The 23,502-nt window shown below is 31.4% G+C and overlaps 1 long non-coding RNA gene across 11 annotated transcripts; it reads left to right on the top strand.

The window, feature by feature from the left end:
* The first annotated feature begins 7,474 nt into the window (after positions 1–7,474).
* Positions 7,475–22,636, top strand: LOC133801173 (uncharacterized). 11 transcript variants are annotated; one of them, XR_009876777.1, is made up of 11 exons: positions 7,475–8,106; positions 8,208–8,278; positions 10,358–10,423; positions 11,620–11,798; positions 11,887–12,095; positions 12,559–12,847; positions 14,591–19,593; positions 19,712–19,758; positions 21,733–21,776; positions 21,865–22,015; positions 22,306–22,636. It is a non-coding gene; the product is annotated as an uncharacterized LOC133801173 (long non-coding RNA). The 11 variants fall into 11 exon arrangements; XR_009876779.1 differs by having other exon boundaries at positions 11,620–11,786; positions 21,733–22,015; XR_009876765.1 differs by having other exon boundaries at positions 21,733–22,015.
* The last annotated feature ends 866 nt before the right edge of the window (positions 22,637–23,502 follow it).

The following is a 23,502-nucleotide window of genomic DNA, read 5'->3' as shown; positions in this document are numbered from 1 at the left end:
CTCAAATTGAATTGGAGATTTTTGCACTTCCTTTAAACTTGTGGAGGATGTATTGAGAGTTTGTGAAGAAGAAGGTTGATCTTTTCCTATACATGGCTCCAGTTGCGGTGAAAGACTATGTTGTTTATTCTGAAACAAAATATAAAATTAATAATTGATTAGAAAAAAACATCATAAATTATATGTAATATTGGATTTAAAATTTAAAATTTAAAACTTAAAATTTAATGAAACCATTGATGGAGGAGGTGTGATTTGTGACTCTAATGCTCTTTGTTCTAATAATCGACTTTGTTGTGATTTGTAGAACTTCTCCATATTCTCTTGAACAATTCTTGCAATGTTGTTATTTTGTTCGTTTTTCAAATCTTCAACGATTTTCTCTAATTTCTTCAAACGTTCATCTTCAATCTCTTCACGTTTGGATGATAACTGGGTTGACATCTTCTTTCCAGGTATAGGACCAAAACCTCGTAACCAACCATATTTTTCTTCGCCTAAAACTTGCCTGTATATAGCAGCCTCATCCACTACTAGTAACAATCCATCTTCAAATTGAATGAGTTTCTCTTTTCGTAACTCTACCATTTCCTTCTACAATAACAACAAAATAATAGTGTAATAGTTTTACAAAATTTAGAAGGTAAAAATTCATAATTTTTAAAAGTCGAACATACATATTTGTCCTCGGCTATTCTGTGGGTCCACTCATTCTTAATTGTACAATGAGTTTTTCAAAACATTTCAATCTCTCCAAACTTCATTGTTTCTTGTTGTACTTTGTCATCCGTTATTTGATTTGATTTCTGCAATGCATTTAAATAATTAATAACATTAAATATAATAAAATTATAATGATATTATGCCAAATATATGTTTACTTCCTCATGTAAATACTGAATAAATGACTTAGTTCCACCAGAATGCATAAAAGAAACACTTGATCTATTTTTTGACCCTGCAATTGACTTTTTCTACAAAATACTTTTCATGTGAGTTTTAAGAATTAAAAATTATGAAATGTGTACAAATAATTCAAGAAATGTAGGATACCTTCCATTCTTCGTTAGAGAAACATTTATTGCACATCCATTGCCAATCTTCATCTCTTAGCACCAATTTCACAGGCCGATTTTCTAATGGATTCTTACCTTCTTTGATGATATTCTTGTACTCTCTGTGACAATTATTACGATAATCTTTATAGCGCTCTGAACAATAGTGATTGCAAATAGTTTCAAGATATGGATCTTTTTTAAAATCCATCTCGAATACATCCTGCAAAAAGAATTTCAAAAAATAAATTGTCATGCAAAAAATATTATAAAATAAGTATGGTAACATAAACATACCATGATACGAGCATATACGACTTTCTTATCTTCTGGAGGAACTTTAGCCCATCCACTATACTGAAGTGGAGCATGATGGCGTACATTTACACCAACAATGTTCGCAAATGCAGTGGCATGCGTCCCATGAACTCGAAGTTCTCCTTTTTTTATAGGAAATCTTTAACTTACTTGCATAATCCTTTAATAAGCGTCTGACACCGTCCCCACGAGTAGGGCCACGAGTTCTCTTCCTTGATTCTGTCAAATAATTGTTATATTACTTATAATCATAACTATTTTCATAAATTTTTAATGTATATATTATCATAAGTTGTACATAAACCATTTATACCTTCTAAGGACTTGTGTGTTTCATCATTTAATGGTGTTATTGAATCATCATTGGAAGAACATGGCAAACGAGGAGGAGACTGTGTAGATGATGAAGAGTTAATATGCGTCCTCTTATGACCAAACACCCTTCTAGTAGTTATTGGTGGATCGAGAGACTTCTCATTTGTCATGATTAAAAATCTAAAAAATATAAATTTTTTATTAGCATATAATAAATTTGCATATTCAAAACTTTACAAAAAATAAAAATAATAACACACTTTATAATAAATCAATTTCATCACTCAAAGTTATATCTTCAGAATCATCGAGTAAAGCTTCTTCATCGGTATCGTCACTGTTTATATCACTTTGAGCTTGATCATTATGATTTATTTGAAGTTCATTGAACAATTGATGATTATCACATTCTATATCTTCAATATCATCCCGAATAAGATTAGTATCATTTGTGGTTGAATCAAAATTCATGCTAATGTCATTCGAAGATTCTTCTTGATATGCTTCAGAACTGTTGATAGTTGGATCTTCATTATCAACTTCACCATCCATTGGCTTTGATGGTATATCCCAAATGTGACGATGATTTACTTTTTGTACCACTTTCCAATCTTTATTATCTTTACTTTTTTTAATGTCATCCAAATAAAAAACCAAACTTACTTGATTGGCAAGAACAAATGGTTCATCTTCAAACCATTCTGTGTTGATGTTGATACTAGTAAAGTTATATTCAGAGTACATTCTATCACTTCCATTGGTATTGTACCAAGAGCATTTGAACAATATAACTTTGTTCAAATATAGGTAATGTACTTCCCAAATTTCATTGATGACACCATAAAAATCACATATATTTCCATCATATTCTGCTTCAACGTGAACACCATAGTTTTGAGTTAAAAGTCTTTCATCTCGACTTTTTGTATGGTATCAAACTCCATTAACCATACAACCAGCATATGTACAAGCCAAAAAACTTGGTTGCATTGCAATTGCATACAAATCTTCCTGTGCTTTACCAGATATTGTTTCATTCATTTTTTTTATCTGTGATGGCAGATAAAATTATAAATGTAAGATCAAGACAAATAAAAAATTTAGAATATCAAACATTGATATTTAAACTTACTTTATTTTCAAACCATGTTGAAAATTCATTTTTTTGCACTTGATTGATATCCAGAATTCCTTGAGATTGTAAGAATAATCTATGTTCTCTGTGTTCACAATAAGTACTATGAAATATTATTTTTATGCTAAAACCTAAATGTTGTTAGAATTTAAAAAATAAAATTATAAACTTACGTTAAATATGGTTCCAACTCAGGACAATTATTCAAAATGTACCATTGAACTTGGGTTCGTTGATCTTGAGTTAGTGTGATGGATGGTTGCCTTCCAAATGGTCTTGTAGGCATGTTGAATATTGACAATGTCGATTGTTTTCTAATTCCAAGGTAATCAGGATTGCGCTCAGGACGATTAAAGCGTGTTTCCATTCCACGAAAATACATTGAACAAAAGTTTAGTGCCTCAGTAATAATGTATCCTTCTGCAATAGAACCTTCAGGTCTAGCTTTGTTTTTCACATATTTTTTCAAATGACCTAATTCCCTGAAATTAATTATGTTTTCAATATATAGTAATAAAGAATTGTATTCAATGATTATTTAATTTTTTAAACTTAAGTTATAGATTTTGTTACCTTTCGATTGAATACATCCATCGCATTTGTACTGGACCACCTAACTTAGCTTCTAATGGCAAGTGAACCATAAGATGAATCATTACATCAAAGAAGGCAGGAGGAAAGATACTTTCTAATTTACACAACGTGAGTACAACGCCCTTTTCCAATTCGTCTAAGTCTTTCACACATAATGTCCTCGCACATAGCTTTTTGAAGAATAACGACAGCTCAGCAATAGCATCCATTACTTTTTTTTTCAAATATGGCCTTAAACCAATAGGTAACAACCTCTGTAATAAAATATGACAATCATGACTTTTCAACCCAAATAACTGTCCATCTTTCATGTTAACATTCCGAGAAATATTTGCAGCATATCCATCAGGAAATTTTACGAACTTTATGAACGTACAAAATTCTTGTCGTTCCTTCGCTGATAATGTATAACATGCTACTGGTTTGAACCATTTGTTCCCGTTCTTTTTCATGTGTAGCTGCTTACGAATATTTAAATCTTGTAAATCAAGTCTTGCCTTATCAGTATCTTTAGACTTCCCATCAATACTAAATATTGTACCAACTACACTATCACATATATTTTTCTCAATATGCAACACATCCAAATTATGTCTTAGTTTTAATTTAGGCCAATATTCTAACTCACAAAAAATACTTTTTCGCCTCCAGTTCGTGTTATTTTCATAACATGCATCCTTCATTTGTTGCTTATCGTCCTTAATGATCTTATCATTTTTACCTGCCCTACATTTCCATACACCTTTTAATTTATCTAAGATTTCATCTCCTGTTAAAATTCTTGGAGGTGAACGTCGTTCGATTGTACCATCATACTCCATATCATTGCGCCATTGGTGGTTCGGACACAAATATCGACGATGACCCATGAAACATGTTTTTCCTCTTATTCGAAATGAAGATGTGTCATCTTCACAAACAGGACAAGCTTTATAACCTTGAGTGCTATACCCAGATACAGTACCATATGCTGGAAAATCATGGATCGTCCACAATATTGCTGCACGCATTGTAAAATATTCTTTATCAATAATATCAAAAGTACGTACACCATTTTCCCATAGTTCTTTCAGCTCATCGATCAGAGGTTGTAAATAGACATCTATGTCTTTTCCTGGAGCACGACGTCCAGGAATCAATAATGTCATCATTAAGAATTCTCGTTTCATGCATCTCCATGGCGGCATGTTATATGACATTAGTAACACTGGCCACATACTGTACAAGTTTGATAAATCACTGAATGGATTGAACCCATCTGTTGCAAATCCAAGCCTTACATTTCTAGATTCTTTTGCAAAATCTGGATATTGTCTATCAAAATCCTTCCAAACCTCTGCATCTGCCGGGTGTCTAAGTACACCTTCTGTATCAACACGTTCTTCCTTATGCCACCTCATATCAAATGATGTATGGCGTGACATAAAAAGTCTCTGTAGTCGTGGAGTTATAGGAAAATATTGCATCTTTTTGTGTGGGATCTTCTTGCCTTTAGTTCCTTGGGATTTGTATCGTTCATGACCACATATAGAACATCTTTCAGCATTTTTATTCTCTTTCTAAAATAAAGCACAATCATACTCACATACATGAATAGTTTCGTACCCTAAACCAAGATCACGCAACATTTTCTTAGCATCATAATAAGATCATGGAATTTTATTGTCTTTGGGAAATGCTTTCGAAAGTAAGTCGAGCAACAAATCAAATGATTTGTTACTCCAACCACACATCACTTTAATGTGCATTAGATTAACAATAAATGTTAAGATTGAGAACGTTGTACATCCAAAGTATAGCTCCTTTTCTGCTTCTGCAAATAAGTCAGGCAATGTATTCCTTTCATCATTGTGCTCATTTGAATCTCCAAGGTTCACAAAATCACTCTTCCTATGATATTGACTAGCTAAATCTTCTAATGCTGGTCTCATATCGTCATTGTCTTCATCATCATCACTGTCATATGGTATGTCCTCTTCACTGTTTGATTATACTTCTTCTTGATGTTCGTTTACTTCTGTGATATCTTCCCCGTGAAACTCCCACATAACATATTTGGTATAAAATCCTTTTACGAATATATGACGCTCAATTGTCTCTAAGTCATGATAATATAAGTTCATACATGAAACACATGGACATCGAATCTTATTTTCACCATTTAAATGCAAAGTTGATAACTTAATAAAACTCTTAAGTCCATCAAAATACTCCATTGATAATCTATTCTTTTGGAAAATCCAACTTTTATCTATCATTTCTCTATTATCTTTCGAACAAGTAGACGATGGATTATACTACATTGAGAAAAATTAAATACTTAATTAGCCCTTGAATTGTAGTTATAGGGTATGATAGAGTTATGGTACAAAAAACATGTATTTGATGCACGTATAGGGTAGGATATTAGTATAAGTGTTTCTTGTCCTACTCTATTACATGCATATTTTTTTTTTATATAAATGTGTTTAATTTAAGTGCCAAATAGACACATATGTGTAAGTCTTTAATTGGTACATGCCATTATTTTTTTATTTAAAATAATTAATTCAAATATTAAAAATTTATATAAAATATAATAAAAAAAATTAAAAATCATTTAACAAAAATTTTAAAATTTTATTTTTAAGAGAATAAATACTAAAATTATTATTCATGAAACAAATTTAATTACTAAATTAAAATAAAAATAAAAATAAAAAACCAAAAAACTTTAGAAAATCCTACTATAAATTCAAATTTAAAATAATTAAATATATAGAATTATAAGGTTCAATGATACCAAAACCAAAATAATAAGCTTAAACCCATTAAGGGAATTTTATTCTAATCAGACACTAATGGGCTTAATCCTCTCAACTACCTATAAATAAGGTTAGAGTATCACTTGTTTAGTGCATGCAAAAATGTGACCTAATAAATCTCTAAAGAACTTAGGGCCTATTTGGCATTGTTTTCTGTTTTTTTCTTCAAAATTTTGTTATTAGAAATGAAAACAGAAAACTGTTTTTGTAGTTTTCAAAAAACAAGAGGTATTTGGTTAATGTTTTATGAAAACAATTTTTTTTAGTTTTATTTTGTTAAAATCATAAATAAAAAATTAACAAATATATTTACAAAGAGAAAAATATTTTAAAAGTTTGTAATAAATAATGAGATAAAATAATTTGAAAGAAAAAATGATGAAAAATAAGAAGAGAGAAAGTTAAGAAGTAAAATTTGAGAACAATAGAAAACAACTTTTTGTTGTTCTCAAAATTTTCTGTTTTTTGTAACTTTGTTTTTAAAAATTGTTTTATGAAAACAATGCCAAACACTCCAACTTGTTTTCGAAAAACATTTTTTAGCTTTTAAAAACAAAAAACAGTTTTTTAGTTAAGGTGTCAAACACCCTCTTAAGTTTTGCAAATTCTTATTTCTCAATACAATTAACTCGTGCACTAGGACTAATTAACAACCTAAATCCCGTACATATCACGTGTTTGATTTTTTTTTTTTATGCTTTATTGGTTTATTTGTAATTGACACAAAATCAAGTCAACAAGTATTAAATCTATCTCAATTCCAGAATGAGTGACTACTATCTTAGTTTTTGGATACATGAGTTGTTTCAACGAAAAAATTCTTAAATACTTAAACTAATAAAAAAATATTGGGTAATTTTGCTACAATTTTTTTTTACAAACACTAGAAGATTTCTTAAATTCCAACTTTAATTAAAAAAATTATCAAAAAGAAAGGAAAAATGAATAGAATGTCTCACAACAGTAAAGTTGATAAAGTTTGTACACAATATAAAATACTTTTTTAGAAAAATTAATAATAAAGAAGCTCATTCCACAATAGAAAAAATATACCATCACATAATTAACTTTGAAATTTTATGAATTAAAACGGGGTATTTCTATCAATAGAATACAAAGTGAGTTATGTTATTTAGGCAAATAAGTAATTTTATTAAATTAATATTAAATCATTATTACTCATTTTCCTTTCTCTGAGTATTTTATGATTCTTTTTAATTTTATTTCTAAATTAAAAGGAAGGCTTCAGCCAATACACCTCATCCTATCGAAAAGCTTCCATTTTCTTCTTTCTTCTTCGTATCCGTAGCTCCATCTCACTCACAAAGCCCTAGCTCCGTCTCACTCTAACCTCTCTATCACTCTGTTGAAATCAAACGCCGGACCCTCCCCTCTCTCTCGTATTCCTGTCTCCCTCTCACTCTAGCTCTCTCTGATTCTAAGTTTCTGTCTTCTAATCCCTCTGTCTCTCGCCCTTTCGCACAGCTACCATAGCCAATAAAAGAAAAGCCCCATTTCATTTCATATTCCCCTATACACTCTCAAATCTAGCTCCCTCTTATTCAATAAAAATTAAACCCAGACCCCATTATTCTTCCCCTCTCTCTCATATTCATGTCTCCCTCTCACTCTAGCTCTCTCTATCTCTCTCATTCGAAGTTGAGGGTCCACGACTAATTTGATAATTGTTAGATGAATAGGGTTTTGTTGGGTTGTCGGATTTGATTAAGGTTTCGGTGGAGGTGGTTGGTAATGGCGGGTTAGGGTCAGCCTATAAGGTTGCCGTGGTCATTTGGGCTGTCTGTGGCGTTCGACGTCGAGATAAGGCGGTTCGGTGGAGAGTGGAGAAACTGTTAGTCTTCGAGTACGACAGCTTTTATGCACGGTAAGAGAAATCTCCACATACACACACAAACACAAAATCATATTCCTTCAGTCATTAATTTATTAATATACTCGTTCTAAACTAATCCAAGGAATCGCCAGGGGATCCCCTATACAGAGTTCTCAAACTACGATGGGGAAATCTGAAGCCCAGCAATGTCCTCTTGACACAGGTAATTTTTCGTGTTCTGTTCTTGGGTAGGCTTGACTTTGGTTTCAATTTTTTTTTTCTGATCTGTTCTAGTCATAGAGAATTAATTGATTGTTAGGTTCAGTTGTATTGAGAATGGTTGGACAAGGTTGGACTGGTATTAGTGGTGGTGGCCATGAGAGAAAAAAAAATTTGGATCGATTTAAGGCTGTGATACCATAACAGATATAGGCAGAACCACTCTATATTTTATTAATAATGATCATATTTCAATGGATATTGTTTTAGTAAAAAAATATAGTAGGGAGTTCAAACCTGATATTGATATTTGGTACTAGTTCCTTCTATATTTGTTTTAATTGAAGCACCAAAAACTCTCCAGATCTATCTCTATATCTCAGTTGAAGCACCTGAAATAGAGAGAAATAAATATATTTTAAATAAACAAGCATATCATACAAGATAAGTGAACTAGTTACTTGTTCTTTGTGTATTTTTTTCTTTGATTATAGATTTCCATCAAAGAATGTTTGATTTGTGTGATCAAAATGTCAAAAAACACCTAATGAATCTTCAAGAAAGTATAAAACATTCATAAGAAAAACCAGAGAATCTTTAAAAAAACAGAGAATCTTCAAGAAAGTATATGTAGTGATCAATTGTTTTAGTGAAATATGGTTTAGAGAATAAAAACCTGTTTGTCACTACCTTCTCCTTACACCCAGTTGGAGCACCTAAAGAAAAAATTTTAATCAAACAATCTAATCAATAAAGCCATGATATTTAATCAGTATATGGCATACATACCTTAACAAAATCAGTATATGGCATACATACCTTAACAAAATATCGATGAACTAGAGAAAAAAAAAGAGATACTTACTATATATATTAATTTTCTTAGATAGTATCTTCCTCGAAAAACTAAAATTTAAATTTCAAACTAGTTATTTGTAATTTTTTTTAATTAATACTTTTATTTCCTATATTTGTGGCTGATTGATTATACGTATATAGAGAGATATGTATATTTTATGAAATAAAAATTTGAAAATATTAAATAGTTTTTTTATCATTAATTTTTATTATATTTCCTACTTTACACGGTTAGGAAAAATAAAAAATAAATTTACATTTTATAATTAATGGTTGTTGTTTCCTAAATATGTGGTTATAGTTAAGTAAAATATTTTTTAATTATTAAAAAATTGAATATGCATATATATAATAGGTTAGTTTTTTAAATTATGTTAAAGATATTTGTATTATTGACCCATACATAGGAATCAGTTTTGTTGAGTCATATATTTGAATTTGGCTGTAATCACTCTAACCCACCAAAGCAAAACTTGATCGGAACATAAACAAAAATCATGCACTCTCTCTCTTTGGGTCCGCACTCTCTCTCTCTCTCTCTTTAGGCTTTAGCCCTCTCTCTCTCTCTCTTGATCATCTTCTTACTGAGCTCTCTTTCTTTGTTTGTGGAGAGAGTCACTCTCCCTATGGTTTCTCTCCCAAAAAGAATATATTCTTTGCTTTATAGTTTTTAGTAGGTGGGTTTGATTTTTTTATCTCTAAAACTCCATAGAAGATGCAAAAGTTCCCCTCCAACTCCAGGCCATTAAACTAAAATTCCCATTTGATTTAAAGCTCTATCTTTTTTTTCTCTATCTCTCACTCAAAAATCAATCTTGAAGCTTGAGAAGAAGAACAAAGTATTCTTCTTCTTTATGCTTCTTACTTAGTATTTTTGTGCTCCTTTTTTGGTTCTGTGGTGTACAAACAGAATCCTATAAACTTGGTTATAGTTTTAGACATTCAAAGCAAGAAACATAATTTTTATGTCAAAGATGAGTTTGAAAAGTCCACAAGGATTTTGGTTTTTCGTTCACTTGTATTGTCAAATAGTTGTTATTGAATGTGTATAAAGAATTATTCAAGATTCAAGAAGCAAAGGCTGCTTATTTCTGTAAGGTTTAAAGTTTTACTAGTTGTGGCTATTTACAGTCACCAATTGATTAATATAGAGGAATGCATATATGTAGTTTATTTCTCTTGTACCAAAATTTTACATGCTTTTCATTGTTTGTGTCTGGAGAAGAATTTACAAGCATGGCGAAAGTGGGAAAGGTTGTGATGGCAGCAGTACAGCTCCTCCATGCACTGGGTAAAATTTCAGTTGTCAGACTTATTGTACCACCCTGGTTTGTATAGCTTAATAGTTTTTTCTTGCTAATCAAGAGAGAATAATCTTTTTTTGCTTCCTGAATTCAACTTTATAGGATTCTGTTTGTACATCTTTTTCATTATTGGTATTATAATCCATGTTTGTTTTCAAGTGAAAAACCAAGAGCCACTTACTGAGAAGAACTGCTTTAAGAGAGGTTTTGAGTTTTTTTTAATCTTTGTGTGTCAAAATTCAGTTCTTTTGTGGGAAATTGGATGGCAATTCTATTAGTTTCTGAAAACTTTAATTTGAAATTTCTTCATCTGTTTTCTACTTCTTCTTTCTATCTATGTAATGGAACAAGTGAGTGAGTATTTGGTAGCTTGGCTTTTAAGAAAGCTGATTTTGGGTGTTCTGTTCTGGTTTATGTATAATTTGTTAAAAATTGGTAGGAAAAGAATAAAGTGACTGCATTGAGTGCATTTATGTTGGAATTTTTTTAAGTTATGGGGTGTCTTTTAGGTCCAATTTTTCTTCATATGAACTTGAGTAGTTGGATAGAAAATAGGCTATATGTGTTCTGTTTTTATACTATTGGGATAATAATTTTTAGCCAATTAGGCTTTATTTTAAATTCTAATTCAAGGATTAGTAGAGATTCTGTTCAATTCTGGTGTATTCCCATTAATGAGTAAAAATATTTAAGTATAGATAATTAAGCATGGATGACAGTACATTACCTTAATTAATCTTCAAAGTTTGATGCTTCCTCTGAGACATTATGCTGATTGTGTCATCCACCTTTTAAGATGATCGTAGAATGAAATATATATTTGAAGGGAAAATAGTGGGATTCTTTTCATTTGATACAAGTGACTGAACTATGTAAACTGTGGGTGACAACTAAATCTGCATTTCATGTAGAATGGTCATCATAAACGTCTGTTTGCCATATCTGAATAGTATTGAAATCATTTAGCAATTTAAGTGTGTTTCATGGTTTTGCTCAATAGGTACAAAAGGTCTTAACTTCAGCCCGAATTTGTGATCATCAAGTGTTTGTTTTCTGATTTATGCTGGTGTGATATTCTGTGTTTGAAGTTTAAGTCATAAAGGGTCTTGCCGATCATGACCTTATTGTCTCTTTTGGAAAGCTTGTATTGCAAAATGACATTTTGGTTTTATGTGGTAGGCAGAAGTCTTCGGATTTTGATTCTTCAAAAAAAATTGTGGTGGAGTAGGAAAGGAGAGAGGTTTTATTTATGAAATAGAATGGCTGATCCCTGAAGTGGAGTTCGACGATCAAAGAGGGTTAATAATGTGCAAGACAATCCTGCTGTTTTAGTTCCACCTGCTTGCCCAGGTACCAGAATAGGTAAAGGCTCTAAAAATCATAATCTTCATATTTTATCTGTAAAATTCAGCTAATTCATCATCGTCTTATTTTGAAAATGCAATGCCAGCCAGCAGAGGAAGAGGGAGAGGCTTTAGAGCTATGAATCAAGGTAAAAATGTTAAGCTGACTAGTGCTGGAATCGACGCTCATGGAAATACTGGTTTAGACTTGCCAGTAGGAAATTTAATTTCTGTTTGTGAGCTAGGAGTTCAGAAAAGTGCAGAAAAACTAGTTGTTGCTGACGATGAAGGAAGCACAAGTCCGCTTCCTGAGAGGGTACTTTTTTGTTTCTGTTCTCAACCTATTTTTAGAACTTAGCAATAGTGCGTTCAGAAAATTAATTGAGTAAAAGAAACCTAATGGTTTAACTGGAACAACAGTCAACAACTGGCTGCGTTTATCACTTCTTGGAATTTTTTTTCCTTGCTGGTTTGAAATGGCACCATTGTAGTTGTTGCATACACCTCTTTCATGTTGCAGAAGTTTTCTGTTTTCATTTGATTAGAGTATTTTGTAATAATTATGTATTGTTGCTAAGTGAACCTTTAAATAACCTTTGCAGCTATTTGATTGACAATGTGCAATTGTTTCTTTTTACACTACATGATTTCTGTTTCACATTTATGTGTTTTAGATATGTATGAATTTTGTGGTTTCCAAAAAAAGGCTACTTCTCCATGTAGTTTGTGGACTGAGCTTGTTGTGTAATACTAATAATGTTTTTTAAATACATCTTCAGGTGCAGATTGGCAATTCTCCACTGTACAAGTTAGATAGAAAGCTGGGGAAGGGGGGTTTTGGACAAGTATTCGTGGGAAGAAGAGTGGCTGGTGGTATCGCTGGAACTGGGCCTGATGCCTTTGAGGTTTTACCCCCTCCCGCATGTTTCACTCTTGTGCAGTTATTAAGGAAGTTTGTTATGTTGCTAATGGCAATCCCATTAACCTTTTGTGGGTTGCTTTGAAGTTAGAGCATAAAAATAGTAAAGGCTTCAGTCACGGTCCTCCATATGAGTGGCAAGTGTACAGGTAATATTTTTTGTGCACTTTTATTGTTATTAGTTATTAATCACCAAGTTTCATTATCTTGTTCTTTGTCTCCTTCCATATTTTATGTTTTTAAGATATTGGCATGCTAGAAATACACTCTGTCTGGTCTTTATGGTTCTGCTAATGCTTGTCTGGTCTTTATGGTCTTTATGGTTCTTTCATATATATATATATATATATGCATAATCCATGTTTATTTTCAAGTGAAAAACCAAGAGCCACTTACTCAGAAGAACTGCTTTAAGAGAGGTTTTGAGTTTTTTTTCTCTATCAAAATTCAGTTCTTTTGTGGGAAATTGGATGGCAATTCTTTGCAATTGTCCACAAAATTAAGGGGGTGTTTGGCACCTTAATTAAAAAACTGTTTTTTGTTTTTAAAAGCTAAAAACTGTTTTCTGAAAACAAGTGGGGGTGTTTGGCATTGTTTTCAGAAAATAATTTTTAAAAACAAAGTTACAAAAAACAGAAAATTTTGAGAACAACAAAAAGTTGTTTTCTGTTGTTCGCAAATTTTTTTTCATAACTTTACTTCTTATTTTTCATCATTTTTTCTTTCAAATTATTTTATCTCATTATTTATTACAAACTTTTAAAATATTTTTCTCTTTGTAAATATATTTGTTAATTTTTTTATTTAAGATTTAAAAAAAAATAAAACTAAAAAATTGTTTTTAGAAAACATTAACCAAACACCTCTTATTTTTTGAAAACTACAAAAATAGTTTTCTGTTATCATTTCTGAGAACAAAATTTTGAAAACAAAAAACAGAAAACAATGCCAAACAGCCCCTAATATTTTAGAATTCTGAATGCTCCTGGTGTATTTTTAGGAATGATTGTTGTTGGAATGAAAAGAGCCTTCAAGAGGGAGCATGAAGTGGAATTGCTGCCAACTTTTATATATGTAAATATGAACTAAAAGTACAATTTTTGACATGTGTATAGATTTTTGTATTATGTTTTATATTGATTTTGTACTAATTTTTTTTTTTTTAGGTTGTATTTTGTTTATCTATTTTATAAAAATTAATTTTGATATTTTATTAATGTTTTTTTTGTAAATATTATAATAAAAAATAGAATTGATAAAATAATTATATTAAAAATCTAATAAAATTATATATTAAAAATATTATTTAATTTATTATTAATTTTGCTACCAAATTTTAGTAGCAAAAGTATAGAATTTTCAAGTATAAAACAAATAATTTGCTACTAATTTTGTGATTATTTGCTACCAAATTGTGGTAGTAAAATGATTTTGGTGGATTGAAAATAAAATAAATTCTAATGATACAAATTCTTTAGCTACCAAATAAAATGCAATTGGCTACCAAATTACAGTATCAAAAAACCTCTAGTAGTCTTGTAAAGTGGTGTTTTAGCTACTAGATTTTATATTTTTAGCTACTAAAAAATTAGTAGCAAATAAGAACAATTAGCTACAAATTTTTTTGGTAGCAAGAAACCTTTAGCGACGGGGTTTTAGCTACGAACCAGCTACCATAAAATTTTGGTAGCAAAAAGGGTATTAGCTACCAAAAAGACATAGTTTGCTACCAGTTTTTTGGTAGCTAAAACACTATTTTTTTTGTAGTGTTGCCAAATTTTTTAGGGACGCTTGAGTACTGTAAAGAATAACTTGGTTTTGTATATTTGAAGCCACCAAGGTTTTTAGCATATCTGAAATTGGTGGTTCTTGAACTTGTGGCATTTCTTTAGGAGGTTGTTGAGGAAAAGAGCCATAAGCCTGCTGTGACATCAATTGAAGTTGGAGATTGTCGGCATTCAATGCATTGATGAGATCTCCAACTGATGGATCTGAATATTGTGGAGCAAACTCATTATATTCTGATTGAGAGTAGTAATTTGACTTAACATATTGATTTCCATAATAGAAATTATTAGAATATTCCTCCCATTGTGAATTGTAATTGTTAGAATAGGGGTCATATCTATTCATTTGGGGATCATAACAATGTTGATAGCATGTTTCTATGTCGTAAACCAAGATCTATGCAAGCTCTGAAAACATCAACCACAACTAATAAATCATGTTAGTAAAAAGAGAAAAAATAGAATAACAAATTAAAAAAAAATAGTCCCCAGCAACGACACCAGAAATTTGATGCGTGTCGTATACCGTATGAAATTTAATTACTATTTTAATAACTTATAACAACTACTTCAATATAGCAGTAAATAAGGGTCGAACCCACGAGGACTATGTTTCTAATTATTATTCAGAATTAGAAATAAACATAATTTAAATAAGTAGTTTTTAAAGTTACTTTCTACCTTCGACAATCAATCTATCAGCTAAGATAAACAATAGTCCTTTATTCCCAATTAATCTATTAACCCCGCAGAGAACACTTAAGCAGTCAATTATCCCAGTTTCCCTATTATAATTAATTAAAGCTCAACACTCTTAATTAACCCTTTTTACCAAGCAATAAACCCATTCAGCATGCGATCTATTTAACCTAGGAAAAGCATTACACTCTATGGAAACAAGTTAATCTAGGCAACAAATTCATTAAGCATGCAATTCATTTATCCTAGGTTCTATATTTCATCACAATCAAAATACCCGTCATAATACCTTAATTGCAATTTATCACTCTACATTGAATTCGAAACTATTAAGTGAATAACAATCCTAAGATGATAATAGAATAATGCAAAGCCCTAATTAGCTGCCGTCTAAACAAGATTTTACAAGATCCGTGACATTAAAATAGAAAAATAGAAGCAATTTAATATATGTGAATAGAAGAAATAAAATTTATCAATGCATTCAAGATTTTTTAAAATAACCCTTAACTACAAATAAAACTACTCCAAATTTACCATTGCTTGTAAAACATCCCAAATTCATTCTTTTTCATCCAAATGTCTTGAAAATTCTAAAAACACAAAATAAACTAATTAAACATATATAAATAAATAATCTAGTGCATAATCATAGAAGAATAATGAATTAAAAATAGACAAATTCGATACGTATCAACTATAAAAGGTTTTAGGGCTAAACTTTAGATTTAAGTATTAATTACGATTCTTGGAGATCAGAACTACATAAGAGAAGAGAAGACATAATTATTGTCTACAACCATTCCAGTTTTTCTTCATTTCTCTAAAACTCATTTATTTTCAATTTATGATTATGTGTATGATGATGTTTGTGACTATGGAGTAGTTCTCTTTTAGGTTAAAGTTTATTTCAAAACCCAAGACATGAAATCTTGAATGCAATTGTGAACTTTATTTCTTCAATTTCCTTATATCAAATTGTTTCTATTCTTTTAATTGAATGATATGAATTGTGTGATATCTTGTCAGGTGGCCAACTAATTAGGGTGTTGTGGTCTTCTATTACCATCTTAGGATTGCTATTCAAGCAATAGTCTAGGGTTCTAAGTGGAGTGATAAAATTGTAATTAAGTATTGTGATGGAGAATTGAACCTAGGGTAAATGGATTGCATGCTTAATGAATTTGTTCCGTAGATTAACTTATTTCCGCTAAATTTAATGCTTTTTCCGAGTTAAATAGATTGCATAGTTACTGGATTTATTGCTTGGTAAAAGAATTAATTAATGAGTGCTTAGCTTAAATTAATTATGATAAGGAAACTAGGATAATTGACTGCTTAAGTGTTATATGCAGGCTTAATAGTTTAATTAGGAATAGTGTAGTGATCCAAATTTCTTTTCTTATCTATATATTTTATTTATTTAATTTTTATGTTGTAGTTTAATTGTTTGATTTGTAGAAAATATTTGAACAATTGGTTTGTGTGAATTATGATTTATTGATTTATTGTGTAATGTTTGTTTACTTATTAGTGTTACATTTTATTAGGTGTGACAAATTATGTGATTAGAATAGGGTGTTGAATTTGTATGTGTGTGTGTGTGTGGATATTGGTTTTATTTTATTATTTTAAAATTAAGAAATTCAAAAGGGAAAGGAATGTTAATTGTCATCTTTTGGGATAAGATGACAAGTGTAGCGCCCTGGATAACCAAGACCATTACACTGTGTGTTTAAAATAGTGCAAGACTTGCTAGTCAAGTCATTTAAATAAAAATGTGAATCTAAAGTCATAAACATGTTAGGTTTAAAATATTTTGGTCATAAAAAAATAACTTTCATTAAAAATAAATGTTTAATACATGGGATCCCAAAAATGGTTTGGAGGACATATTTACAAAATTACCAAATGTTATAAATAATTAAAGCCACTCTAATCCGTCCCTATACAATCCCTCGACCGTGGCGGCGAAGCAGCTGACAATGTACACCTCGCCCCCAGAACTCTCCAACCCATGGTTGAACCATCTTACCCTTGCCCTTACCTGCACCACGTAGCACCCGTGAGTTGAGGCCCAGCCAGAAAACCATAACACCATAGCATGATCAATATCAATAACCAAATAATCCATAAAGCATAACCAGATATTTATCAATCCATAGCATTCACATAATCAGTGATAACAATTGACGAATCCACAATCTATTATCCAGGTATCCAGCATATCATATTCATCAAATTAATAACAATAGACATATCATACAATAACTAGGGTTGACGTCCGTAGACCGCAACCTCTGTTTAACCCACTGTCTTCGGCTCACTTAGGTTGAGCCCAGTGTTCAACCCACTGACTCTAGCTCGCTTAGGCCAAGATCAGTGATCATTTAATTAACCTCAGCTACAAGTGGTCGAGCCGTGTCCTTGTGCGCCCATATTAATTCTGGCACACTCAGGTCCTTTATCTCATGCGTACATGGCATAATACAATCATACAACATCACATACAAGTACAGGGAGCTCTTAGTCCCAACATAGCCACATATTTGGGTGTAGTTTTCTTACCTTTGATTCCGAGTGGAGAAGGTGAATTGGTTCCGAGCACGATCCCTAGCCTTGAGCCTTGGCAACAAACCTAGTCACAAGAGTCATTAATATCTATCAACTTCCAATCAAAAATAAAATACATAGGGAACAAAACTAGCCTACGGGGCCTCAAATTCTACTAAATTGGGTAGTAGAAATTGTCTTGAGCCTCTAGGTTCGAATCCCCGAGCCCTAACAATACTTAGAACTCCTTCAAATTTAAACCCCCAGGCAGGTTGCGACTTGGATCAGCAGGTCGGGACTTGCCCCAAGTTAGAGAGCAAGCTCTCACACCAAAAGGGAGGCAGGTCGCGACTTGGCCAGGCAAGTTGCGGTGCGCCCCCAAGTCAGAGGCCCAACCCAGGCCAAAAAGGCCACATGCACTGTGGCGTGCCCTGCGAACCCAGAGAAAACCTGGGTTTTCTCCTCCTTCTTCCTGCCAAGAACATTTACTCCTACCCAGAATTTCTTCCTTAATTCATCACTAAACCAACCACAAATTTGGACCTATAATTACATATTTTCATCCTATAATTCCCAGCAATATAAACAAACATCAACATCTTAATTCAGCCACAAGAATCACAACATAACCATTGAGATTTTCTACTCAAACCATCAGCCAAATTCATCACTAAACCTATACTCAAGAACCTAAAATTCAACTTAAACCATTCAGCAAAACTCAGAAGTTTAGGACAATAGTCTTACCTCAAGTGGAGACCCAATTCTCAGCTGAATCTTCACACCAACACAGCTCCAAAAATTCAGACTTTTCTTTGATTTTAAGCCACCATTGAAGTTTGATTCCCCCTTAAATTTCCTCAAAGATCACAGCCTCAACACCTAGCCTAAGATCTTCTTGAGTCTTTGCTTGAAGCTCAAATGGAAGCAAGAGAAAGAGAGGGATATGTGGGGGACAGAGAAAAGTGAGCTGGGATTTATGTTTCCTTCTTTCTTTCCTTAGACTATTCTTCAATCTTCTCAGCTTTGTCCTAAAAAAAGGCTGAGCAAATCATTAACTAACAAAAAGACCATTTTACCCTTCCCAACAAAACTAACCTTTAGCTTAATCTAGGGGTATAATAGTCATTTGTTCCCAATTCCCACTAATTTCTCAAGTGTTCCTAATATTTACCACTTAAATCCTATCATCCAACTAATCACCAGTTATTTACCCATAGTCCAATAATTCCCAACATATTCTCTAAATTCCCAGAAATACACCCAGGCTCCCCCGAGCCGGGTATTAATCCCCACCGTGACTTTTTTTCCAATCCGCTTGCCAGGACCGTCTCAAGCCATATGCTGCAAATATATCCACATAATAATGTGGTCTCAACAATTTATCACACATAATTATATTTATTCCCTCAATGGGCCAAAATTACAAATATGCCCTTAAAAACTACATAGGGCCCACATGCATATTTGATTCTCATAGGCATGTATTTCACATTAACATGCATTTATTAATTTAATCACATAAATACCAATTATGCCCTCCCAACGCACTAATCAAGGCCCTTATGCCTTATTAGTAATTTTGGGTTGTTACAACAAGGTTTATCTATTGGATTATGTTTACATCTGGATAGGGTTTAAGTGAGGTGTAAAGAGAGGAAATGGTGGAATTAGGCTTATTTGGTGGGATAGGATTGAAGCTTTCACACTTGGTTTCATTCCTTAGGTTTAGGACACTAGGGTATTATAAAAAGAATAACATAGGAGCTTTAGAAAACCCTTTGGTAGCTGCCAAATTGTTGAGAGAAAGAAAGAGAGAAAGAAGGAGAAGAAAAAGGGGTTTAAAAAATCTCTAGGTATGTGTTCTTATATTGATTTTTGTTTTAACTTTGATCCTCTAGGATTATTTTTCTCCTTCTCAATTCTAAGAAGTTTTTCATCTTTTCTTTTGGCGGTGTATTTTGAAATCCCTAGGTGCCTAAAGATTGATTTGCTTTGTGTTATTGAACACTACCAATGAGGTAATTAGATTTTCTACCCTTTTGTTGATTTGATATTGATTTAATTCTTGTTTATGGTCATGGATTAGTATTTAATGTTTTGAGAAAATATGTCTATGTTTGATCATATGGTTTTGATAAATATGTGTATGGTGATGATCTCTTGATTAGAAGCATGATTAGGTTTTAGTTAAATTTTGGATAAAAATAACAAAAGTGTATTGTTGGGTGCATATTCGGCCTAGCCATATTACTTTATTCATGTTATTTCTCTAGAATGTTTAATAAGCATGTTTCTTGCTTAGAGAGTGGTGTAAAATTGAAGCATGAGAAAGTTGATGTTATATTGTTATTGTGGTTATGGTTGTAATTATTTCTAGTCATTTGGATAGATTGCCTCTATGCATTTTGATTAATTCTTCATGATTATATTTTGTTAACATTCATAGAAACATGCTAAGGTTCACTGTCTTTGGATTTTGAAATAATGATTATTGTTTTTAAGCCTATAAATTTCAGCCAAGTCTTGGGGTGCATGATCTAATGATATTATTTTTGTTGTTTTGTTCATGTTGCTCTTATGAATACATATGCTGGTTTGGTATTTTGGAAAATTTATTTTGGTAAAAGGACATATAGTACTTCGACATAAGGTATTTTAAAAGGGTTATGATTTGTGTTTTGTTTCTTTATTTTTATTTTAAATAATTGAGTAGTGAGCATGTTGATAATTGTAGCATTTCATGTTAGTATACTAAGAGTATTTCGACCATGAGTGTTTGTTGTGGTTAGGGTTGTGTAATGATTTTGATTGTTAGTTTTGCATGTTCAAATATATTGAGGTGTTCAAAGGGTAAAAACATGTTAGGACAAATTGTTAAATTGTTAAAAGATTAATAAGCATTGTATAGGCACTTTTATGATTTTATGAGCTTGCTGATTTTTATTTGAATAAAATGTTGTTTGGGAAGTGTGATATAAAGAGAGTAATTGTATGCTATGATTTCATGATATATGATAAAGATGAGAATGATTAGTTTAATATATTTTGTTCTTTCATTTCATTAAGAAAACCAATGATTTTATGTGAACTTATATGCTTTAAATATAAAAGCAAATAAATGAATGACATGCTGAATTTGAATTTTAGGTTTATGAGATTAGCAAGCATGAGTATCTAAGGGTGGTTTTGTACCATGGTGATATTGTATTTATAACTATAAATTTTAAATAAATTTGAATAATTGTGAGTGCCATGATTTTATGTGAATAGGTGTTCTAGAAAGAGAATTAAAAATAAATACAGTTTTATTTTTAGAAAAGTGATATTTCTTATTTTGTGGTTGGATTTGAAAGCATGTTGAACTTGATCAATTATTTTGGTAATATTATTTCTAATAATAAATTATGAAAATTAAACAAGTTAATATATATGTTCAGATTAAAGTTTGGTATGCTTTGCCTATTGTTGATTTAGGCCATGATTAGTTTGTGAGTTTTGGTTTTGATTTTTGGGATTAAGTCTAGATGCATGATTTCCAATTGTTTTAAGATGTCAAAATTGTAGCAATCATGCTAGGAAAATTACTAGGTAATTCGTTAATTGTTAATAATGATTGCTGAATTTTTGTTAAATTGTTAAGAAAGAAGTGTACGATATTATAAACTCTGGCATTGTTTTCAAGAAGGGTTCCATGTATGCATGTTACATGTAAATGCATTCTTGCGTGTAATTATATGTTAAATGAGTTAGTCTAGGGTCCTTTCCTGAAGACCTTCAAGGTTGATATGTGATTCGACGTTGTTTTTCATTATGTTATGTGTGACATGCAAGCCTGATTTTATGTATGAGTTATGCTAGAATCTAGAAAGTGGTGCAACTTGTTATGAGACAGATGTCACGAGTGCATGGCCCATGGACATGTGGAATATGTTTAGACACATTCATGTGTGTTTTACATGATATTAAGACAAGTGTTTTGACTATTATTCTAGGCTTGTTGTGAAGTATTCTCGCTGTTATTTTGCTTGGACTTGAGGTAAGGAAGTTAGCTAGATTTCTGCTTTGTTTTGAATGGACTCTAGTTATGTGATATGTATGGATTTGTTTGTGTTTACTTAACCTAGTGATGCAGCATTAAAAGTAGACGTGCCTAAGATTCTGGCCAAAAGGGTGTCAGGAAAATTCATGGCCAAAAGGGTGCCAGGTGAATTATGGCCAAAAGTGTGCCATGGACGTGACCAAAAGGGAGTCACATGTGATCATTGGACAATCGGGGTGCGATGATCTTATGTTGTATGCTTATGATTATATTGCTTATGACCTTACCTTGTATGTTTATGCTCATGATGCAAATGATATTATGGTTAGGATTATGATCTTATGATGTAAGATTATGCTTATGTCGCAAATAGTCTCATGTTTATGTTTATGACTTATGATGATAGTGACTCCTATAAGAAAAGTATGTTAATAATGTATGAGATATGTCACTTATGCTTGTATGTCTTATTTGTACTTCCTTATTGGGCTTTTTAACTCACCCCCTTTACTTTTCCCCTTTGTAGGTAGGAAATAGATAGACTTGTTTGGCACGCATGGTGAGCTAAGTCAGTTTTCCATAAGTATGTATGTATGTTGCGGGGAGCCAATCAACGAGGAAACAATCTAGATCTCTGTAGTGCCTTAGAGTCTTTATTATGTTAATTTATTAGTGGGATGTATTTTTAGTTATTTTTATGAATGCATCAAACTCTCTTTTGTTTTGATCATTGGATCGAAACTTTGCATGTATTTCCAATAAAGTCCCATTGTGTTTTTAGACAAAGTTATGAAATCTTTTGAACTATTATTAAAACTAGTATTTTAATAAAGATAGGCAATTATGGGGGTTATAAATAGAGAATAATGTTTATCATTGTTGTTTGATTGATTGTTGAAGGTGGAGAATAATTTTTAACTGCTCTTTAAGGTCGTTTTTATCAAATATTATTTGCTTGTTACTTTATGGTATTGAATTTTGAAAGTAAAATCCCCTTTTTAATTCTTATCTTTGTTTTGAATAATAAATTGATCAATAGTCCTCGTGAGTTTGAACTGTATTTACCATTATACTATATAATTGGTATTACTGAAAATAAAATCTTTAGTAAATTTGATACTACATACGGCATGCATTAAATTTTTTTTCATTACAATTAAAAGCACCTTTGACATTACCCTTAATTGCAAACTATCAAAAAACCTAGAGTTCTAAGTGATTAGGTGAATAGAAACCGTAAGCTGATAGTAGATGAAATAGCCCTTAACCTAAAAAGAAACTACTCTATAATTTCAAACATAACCAAAATCATAATTCAAAATAATAGAGTTTAAAAAGAAGAAGAAAAACTAGAATGATGATGTAGATGATGAACACTTCTCAGTATCTCTCAAGTTCACTATGAGATTAAGTCTCTCAAAAACATGATTAAAAGTTTTGTCATAAAACACCTAAATTTTCACCACACCAATGCCCAAAATCAGCAACAAAATCACCAACTCGTGTTGTTAGCCGTACCAAATTTAATTAAATTTTACTTATTAATGTAACAACTATTTCAGTATCGTGGTAAACAAAAGACGAACTCATGAGGACTATTATTCAATTTATTATTGAAGAATAAAAACAATAATGAAAAAATAACGATTTTAAAGTTTAAAAATGAAAAACAACGTAAAATAATTTTATTAAAGCAAGTAAGCAATGGAAGTGTGTTGACGGT

This window comes from Humulus lupulus, chromosome 1 (assembly GCF_963169125.1).
Source record: "Humulus lupulus chromosome 1, drHumLupu1.1, whole genome shotgun sequence".
Lineage (NCBI taxonomy): Eukaryota > Viridiplantae > Streptophyta > Magnoliopsida > Rosales > Cannabaceae > Humulus > Humulus lupulus.
The sequence above is the reverse complement of the archived record's forward strand: the minus strand, read 5'-3'. Positions and strand labels throughout refer to the sequence as shown.